This window comes from Octodon degus, unplaced genomic scaffold (assembly GCF_000260255.1).
Source record: "Octodon degus isolate 3935 unplaced genomic scaffold, OctDeg1.0 scaffold00203, whole genome shotgun sequence".
NCBI classification, from domain to species: Eukaryota; Metazoa; Chordata; class Mammalia; order Rodentia; family Octodontidae; genus Octodon; species Octodon degus.
Window position 1 is genome coordinate 1,726,618 of NW_004524779.1, and position 8,612 is coordinate 1,735,229.

The following is an 8,612-nucleotide window of genomic DNA, read 5'->3' on the forward strand; positions in this document are numbered from 1 at the left end:
CAGTGTATTATTTGTTGAAACTGTACTTTCGATTTGATTTGAAACTGTCTCATTGCTATATGTTTATCAATAAAACTTTGAAAAGAAAAAAAAAGATAAAAACAAAGTACAGTAGAAATAAAAAAAATACACAAAGGAAAAAAAATAAAATAAAATAAAATAAAGCCAGGTATGATGGCATATATCCATAATCCTAGCTATGAATTCAAGGCCAACTTGAACTGTATACGTAGGGCCTTTTTTTCTTTAAAAAAAAAAAAGAGGGGGGAAAGAATGCATTTGAATTGAGAGACAGCAAGCATTCATAACCCCATTCCATTTAACATGAGTGGCAACAGGCTTTTTGTCCTATTTCTATACCAGATCTGAGAGGCATCAAAGGATAATTATAACGTACATAGAACCAAAGTAGTCAGTCACCACAATGTTATCTATTCTTACACTGCGAAAAACTGCCATTACAGAAGCCAACTCTGCCAACTTTTGCTCAATGAGTTTGCAACTCCCATACCTCATCAGGGCTGGGCCCGCTGGTCCAGAAGACTGCCAAGGTTCACAGTCCAACAGGCTACATGCAGGTCTTTCCGGGCTGAGAGCCAGTCTGGCTCAGCAGGTGATTCTGCATACCTGTGGTCTGACGCGTCCTATATTTACTTCATAATGTTCACTGTCTGAGCATAAACTACAAAAGCAAATACCAAATATCCTATCATCTTTGCTTCCAAATTTCACAAAGGCACTGGAATCCTAGAACCTTTGCACATCAGACCTAAGAACTTCCTCTGGATGAAACTAAAGAACCTCCTCTCCCCATGATGAAGTGTTTCTGCGATGCCAAAGCTACAAAAGAACATGGCTGTGATTCTACAACACACCAAAGAGTCTGTATGTGGAATATGCCCAGATGGAAGAGAAGTAGATCTTTTAAAAAATCTTAAGGGGATGAAGAAAAAATCGAGATGTGTTATACGCCTGGATCACTTCCTCACCATGAATGTAATCATTATGTACTGCAAACATGTACTACTACAGATAAAAATTTAAAAACTGAAGCACTTGCCTGGCAAGTATAAGGGCCTGAGTTCAATCCCCGGTTCTGCCAAAAAAACCAAAAAAAAAAAAACAAACAACAACAACAACAACAACAAAACAACAGAATTTGATTTGGATCCGGGAAATGGCTCCGTAGAATAAGCGCTTCCCTGGAAAGCGCAAGGGCCTGAGTTCAATCCCTGGTTCTGCCAAAAAAAATTAAAAAAAAAAAAAATAATAAATAAAAACTGATTCACACAGGCAATTTGTTAGTGTTTTGAGCATTTTCAGCTCCTCTTCCCTAACAGAATATTGGCCACTTTCAAGGAGTTTAGCTACTTCATTTATTCAAGTGAAGCCCATGGGCAGCAGTTGGATTAACCCATTCATGCCTGAGTCCCAGATGCAAGAAAATGGATTGTCATGAAGAACAAATCAGGCAAGCATGGTTTGTCCTATTCTTTCACCACATTTTCAGCAAGTGAGGTTAGCTTTTCCTAGATTACGAATGTCAGGTAACAATTACATTTAGACTAAGAGGAGCTCTTAGGAGAGACACTTTTGCACAAAATGTTCCCCTTGTTCATCTTAAATTAAAAGCATGTCTTTCTAGGGCCTTACCCTGCCAAGGAAGAAGTGGCCTGAGTGGCCAGAGACAGCAGAAATCCCACCTCCACATGGATCATTTTTATTACCCTGCAGGGAAGCCTGTCTCAGAATAAAGTCTACCTATGTTCTGGGACAATTCTGACTCCTTCTTTAAGGAAAAAAGGAATTTCTTACATAACTGTTTTCATAAATGCTAACTTAGTGTTAAGCTTTCCAAATAACAATAAGACGTGACACTCAAGGGCTAGCGAGATAGCTCAGCAGACTAAGTGTTTGCTTAGATAAGCACAGGGGCCAGGGTTCGATCCCTGGCACTGCATGCTGCGCTGGCCCCGCCCCCAGGTATGCTGAGCCACAGATGGAGTCCAGACATGTTGGTGTACACCTGTAATCCCAGCACTAGGGGGGCCGGGGAGATGGCTCAGTAGAATAAGTTGCTTGCCTGGCAAATGCAAGGGCCTGAGTTCAATCCCCAGTTCCACAAAAAAAAAAAAAAAAAATTGTTTAGCCCAGCACTAGGGAGGCAGAAAACAGGAGGATCACCGTGAGTCCAAGCTGCAGAGTGAGACCCTGCACACACACACACACACACACACACACACACACATACACAAAGACACTAAAGAATAAATACTACTAGGTGCCGGGGAGATAGCTCAGTGGCCTAAGTGCCTGCCTGGCCAGCATAAGGTCCTGAGTTTGATCCTCAGTACCAAAAAAATAAATGCTACAAACAAATGTTATTTTTTAAAAAGTAGTATACCATACAGCCAAAATATAAATAATCACTAAAAAATACCTTAAATTCATGATAAATAATAAGCAAAAGTCCTACGTGATTGTAAAATGACAGTTAATGTAAGAAACCCATTTGGCAAATCATCATCCCCAAATGCTCTCCTTAGCGGTAAAAGGAAACTGCTCCAGTTTATTGGCATAACCTCTCCACGGGATGCCAGTAATTTAGAACAGGTCAAGGTATCATTATCTGAGATTACAACTGAAGGTCAAGTTGTACAAGTCAAATAATGATTTGATCCCTGAAACAGGGGAGAGAGCTATTATAGCCATATGATAGGACTGAAATTTTTTATTAAAGAGCATCCAAGGTTAAATAACATGTTGAAATATTAAAAACAAATGTAGAATTACATTAATGATTCTAACATAAAAATACTGAATAATGCATTCACTGTGGTTAGCTCTGGTGAGAAGACGTCAATGTAGGGAGGAAGGGAACAGTTAATGAAGCAGCAATGCTCTGAACCAAGTTAGCAAACAAGAAACTGGAAAGTACCACGAAGGCATTTCCAACACCCAAATGTCAAGGGCTTTGTACTCTGAAAGCCTGCGGTCAGGCAAACCCTTGAGACTTGCGGTGCCAGAAAGCACTTTCTAGCAACAAGTAAAGGGTCCCTCCTCAAGGAGGAGAAAAACATAATTAAGAGAAATAATTACTGGTAACACTGACATAGCAAAATACTTCCATACTTAATTTGTGTTTGTTATTTCTTACTTGACTACATATATTTTCTGATTTTTTAATTATATGGTATTTAACTTGTTGACTATTTATTTATGCTGCTTTTTAAATGAATGACATGCTCAGAGAAAAAAAAAAAAAATCCTTGGCTTCATGATGTCATTTTTTAGCTCCGAGGCATCCAGGCTCTTTATATCTAGCAGGAAATAAAGAGGATCTACAGCCATTGGACCCAATAAATACTCACCAGCATATTGAATTTAGGTAATAATTGAATTTCAACAAGGAGTAGATTTTGCAAAATGTGAGAAAATCCTTTATCCTGGGATTACACTAGCCAGATGACACAGACTTCTCAGGACAGACTCAAACGTTCTCCATCATCTGCCCCAATTGAAACAGCAACTTTCCTGCCTGGAGCTCCTCTGGCAATCAGGTCTGCTACCTCACTCCATGACAAGAATGCCCCATTCCTCCTCCTGTGACTTTGTCCCTGCAGACCCTCTCGAAAGGAAGGCCTTATCTTGTCACCCCAGCCATGGACTCAGATTCAGCCCTTGTCCAGCTCCCTCTTGAGAGGTTCTAAATGTTTGCCCCACTATGAGTCCCTTTGTTTGAACCCCCCAGCACCTGCTGTCTGTGTCCTATTTGTCCTAATTCTATGCAAAAATTGTTCATCAATGGCATGTCTTGCTTCCTTAAGGAAAGGAGCTGTGGGGTTTGGGTTGTCTTTTTTTTTTTTTTTTTTTTTTTACATTTTCTTTGTTTTTTAATACAAAGTAGCAAGAAAAAATGGCATGCAGTGGAAAAGAATAAGCAACCACAGTCAACACTAACCTAAATATGAATCTTAGCTCTCTATAAACTAGATATGTGCGTTAGCTTCAGTTCTCTCATTGAGAAATGGAAATAACAGCTGCCGCTGGGGCAAAGCATAACTGGCAACTACAGACAGCATCATCACAGAGCAGGCAACAGTATTTTCTTTTCTCTGCTCTTTTCAGTTTTGGAACTTTCACTGTATCAACCTCACGAATCCTGCTAAATCAGGAAAGGGTGCCTAGCCTAAAATCTCCTTATTCTACTGCAGAGAAAGTACTGTCAACACTTCTGTGCGATCAGACAGTCAGCATAATTATGTCTGCTCACTGCTCACCACATCCAAAGTTCTCGCAAGTGCACTTAAACAAAGGTCAAGTGGCTCTAGGTGGGCATAGACTGCAGGGCCCTGTTTAAGCGTCCAGCACCTTTACTGAAGCAGCAAAGCCTTCCTCAAATAACGGGTGTGGCTTGTCCTTGGCAGATTCAAGTCTGCTTAATAAATGGTAGAAATGCACCATGTTTGACTTCAAAACAGTAAGACTGATTTCATGCAGCATAGAAAAAAGCCAGACTCTTTACTGTACATATTGTCTATGTCGCAAAATGCTTTAGAAACAAAGTAAAGGAGGCATACAAAGCCACTTCAAAGTAAAAACACAGGGGCCGGGGAGATAGCTCAGTGGAATAAGTGCTTGCCTGGCAAGTGCAAGGACCTGAGTTCAATCCACGGTTCCGCAAAAAAAAAAGTAAAAACACAGAAGGGAAACTAAGTGGTTAAATCTTCAGTTTTAGATTAAAATACTGAAAAATAAATAAATGACTTGAAAGTAAAAGGTAACTATTATTCAAACTAAAATCAATTATATTAAAAATTGCTAAGTGATGGAAAGAACAAAAAATTATAAAAATAATTTTTTAAAGATGATTAACAATGGGGCCAGGGAGATGGCTCAGTAGACTAAGCGCTTGCCTAGCAAGGGCAAGGACCTGAGTTCAACCCCCGGTTCCGCCAAAAAAAAAAAAAAGATGATAAACATTGATGTAGTAGCACATACCTGTAATTCCAGCACACAGGAGGCTGAGGCAGAACTGCAAAATTGAGACCAGCCTGAGATACCTGATAAGATACTATTCTCATAGGGGGGCTTGCCAGTTAGCTCAGTTGATTAAGCACCTGCTTGGGCAAACCCAGTCAGGCATAGGGGATCGTGGTTCAATCCCCAGCTCCCCATGCCTTACTACATCAGCTCTTAAGGCAGCCTGAGCCAGGACCCCCACCCTGAAAAAAATCCTTCTCTTAATAACAATACCACAGATATGAAGTAAAAATAAATCAACAGAATAAACCTAATGCTAGGAATTAAATACAAGGGCTTGCACATGCTAAACACTTTTTCATTGAACGATACCACAGCCAGCCCTCAACTATTTAAAACAAGAGTTCAAGAAAAAGACAGTAAGAAACTATTATGTTAATATCAAGGTTGTAGCTAGACCTGGTGGTACACACCAGAAATCCCAGCACTTGAGAGGCTGAGGCAGGAGGATTGTTGTGAATTCAAAACCAGCCTGGATACTGTGAATAACCACGAAGAGGATAACAATATGCAATGTATTAATTATTGAAACTGCCCAATTAATTAGTTTTGAAACTGTCTCATTGCTATTTGTTTCTGAATAAAATTAAAAAAAAAAAAAAAAAAAGACCAGCCTGGGCTACAAAGTGAGCTCAAGGCCAGCCTGAACTACATAGCAAAACCCTGTCTCAAAAAAGACCAAAAAAAAAATCAAGGTTGTATTCAAGGCAAGAATCATTTCAAAGACAGAATAATGAAATCATAGTCTAATAATACGGCTTCAAAATACATAAAACCAGGATCGGGGAGATGGCTCAGTAAAATAAGCGCTTCCCTGGCAAGTGCAAGGGCCTGAGTTTAATCCCCGGTTCCACCAAACAAAAAACCCAAAATACATAAAACCAGCTGAAAAAATAAATAAATAAATAAACAAATAAATAAATAAATTAAATAAAATAAAAACCAGCTGAGAGATAGCGCAGTGGTATAAAAGACTGCCTGGTAAGCACAAGGTCCTGAATTTGATCCTTGGTACAAAAAAAAAAAAAAAAAAAAAAAAAAGCCACCATAAATTATTATATATAATCCACATATACAACCTATCAAAAATAGCAGAAGATAATCCAGGCACAGGGGCACAAACCTGTAATCCCAGCACACAACAGACTTGGAAAGAGGGTTGCAAGCTTGACACTAGCCTGGGTAACTCTGCAAGATTCTGTCTCAGAATAAAAAATAAAAGGTCTGGGGGCTGGCCAAATAGCTCAGTGGATTAAATCACCTGCAAGCAGGTACAGGGTCTGGGGGCTTAAACCCCGGGCCTGCTATGCTGAGACGGCAATTGAGACTGCATGTGGTGTAGTGTGACTGTAATCCCAGCTCTTGGGAGGCTGTGAACAGGCAGATCACTATGAGTCCGATCTAGTAGTGAGATCCTCAATACCCTGTAGACCCTTCCCTAAAATACAAAAAAAAAAAAAAAAAAGGTTTGGGTATGTAGCTTAGTGCAAGGTCAGGGGCTCAATCTCTAGGGTTCCTCAAAAACAAAAACCTGCAGAAAATATTAAATAAATAGAAAAACAAAAAAGGGAAGAAATGGGGTTTAACATTCAGATCATGAAAAAAACGTAATTAAAAGAACTAAATGATACACACATAACCAATAAAATTAGCCTATTACATCTGGAAATCAATATCCTGTAAAACACTGTTGAAAAACCTCTCTAGACTATTCCCAGAAACTGGCCTCATACTAAGACACACACTCAAAAATGTCAAGAAAGCCTCTAAAACAAGAGTGGTTATAGCCCACATTCAGAAGCCAGCAAGCAATATGACTGTGGGTTACAAAAACTGGATAGCTAGAAACAAAGAAATTAGACGGCTCCCCTACAAAATTTTTTAATTCTCTTATTTTTCAGTTTTAATTTTCATTACTCCATGTTTGCAGTATTTAACAGTCACATCCCTTATGGAGAGTTAGAACATGTACATTTACACATTTTAATTCTTTTTTTGCACTCTCTTTTCTCATCTCTGGGTTCCCCTTTCTTTTGCAAAAGCCCTGTCTCCTTGTTTCCTATAATCTATCTCTTACTTTGTTCTTTATTTATACTTTGGATTTCTCATATAAGAGAAACCATGCCATATTTAAGCTCAGGTGTCTGATTCACTTCACTTAACATTGTGGTCTCAAGATGTATCTATTTTTCTAAAATGATTCAAGTTTCTCCTTTATGGCAGAGTGCACTGTGCATGAATATATTTCCTTTATCCATCCATCTGCTGATAGACATATGGGCCACTTTCAAGATTTGTGTGTTATGAATTCTGCTGCTATAAATATGGATGTGCATGGATCATTGTAATATGACATCTTTTAATTCAAGAAGATACTTAGCTGGGTCACATGGAATTTCTATTTTTAGTTTTTGAGGACTCTCATACTAATTTCCATAGTAACTGTTCTAGTTTACACTCCCACCAGCAGTGGAGAAAGTTCTTTTTCCCTGTCAGCCTCAACAGCCAGCATTTGATTTCTTTCTTTCTTTCTTTCTTTCTTTTTTTTTTTTTTATGCATTTGGTACAAGATCTCAGTATGCAGCTCAGACTCACAGTGATCCTCCGGTTTTCAGTCTCCCCAGCGCTGGGATTACAGGTGTGTGCCACCGCACCCAATCTTGGTGACTGGGTCAGTGTGCCGGGAGCAGGGCCACTACCACACGCAATACTGGGGATTCAACCCAGGTTCTTGCACTTGCAAAGCAGGTGCTTAAACCACTGAGCTGCTTCCCCAGCCCAGCGTTTTATTTCTTGAGGATGGCCATTCGTTCTGGAAGATGAACTCTCCATGCCGTAAAACTCTCTTTTAAAGGATTCTTGAGAAAGCAGAAAGAAAATAATGGCCTTGAAGGAAAGCAGAGGAGGAAGTTTGGCTCGGTCTAGTTTGGGTCTTCAATGTCCCTGTGGACAGCATGGAGGAGAGGCAGACCCCAGAGGATGCCTTGGGTTCCTGGGGTGCTGCCTCTAAGGGGCACCCTGGAACCCCAGCCCCTCCTCTTTCTTCTTTGCTTCCTTTTCCACTATGAACTTAACAGCTGTGCTCCACCAAGGGCTTCCTGCCATGCTGGTCTGCCACGCACACAGTCCCAAAGTGACAAGGCCAAGAGACCATGGACTGAAAGCCTCTGAAACTGAGCCAAAATAAATCTTTCTTTCCATTTGGTTTATATGGGGATGAGGGGTACTGAGGGATGGAACCCAGGGCCTCCACATGGAGCTACATCCCAGCGCTTCATTTTCCTACTTTGAGATAAACTCTCACTAAGTTGCTAAACTGCCCAGGCTACACTAGAACTTGCAGCTGTCCTTAGTCTCTCAGAGTGCTGGGATTACAGACGTGCACCAGCATGCCTGCTCTTTGCTTCTTATAAACGGACTGTTTCAGGTATTCTACCATAGAGATAGAAATTGGCTAATACAGGTTTCTTTTTCTTTTTCTTCTTCTTCTTCTTCTTCTTCTTCTTCTTCTTCTTCTTCTTCTTCTTCTTCTTCTTCTTCTTCTTCTTCTTCTTCTTCTCCTTCTCCTT

The 8,612-nt window shown here is 40.0% G+C and overlaps 1 protein-coding gene across 4 annotated transcripts in view; it reads right to left on the reverse strand.

Moving 5' to 3' along the window:
- Rubcn (RUN and cysteine rich domain containing beclin 1 interacting protein) overlaps positions 1-8,612 on the reverse strand; it is a 78,939-nt gene that overhangs the window by 43,033 nt on the left and 27,294 nt on the right. The window contains exon 1 of one of the 4 annotated variants that reach the window (XM_023704740.1): positions 1,654-1,659. The exons of the other annotated variants lie outside the window; for them this stretch is intronic. The gene's annotated coding sequence lies outside the window, so the exon portion shown is untranslated. Of the gene's footprint in view, positions 1-1,653; positions 1,660-8,612 lie in introns of those variants that run through there. 4 annotated transcript variants of the gene reach the window in all.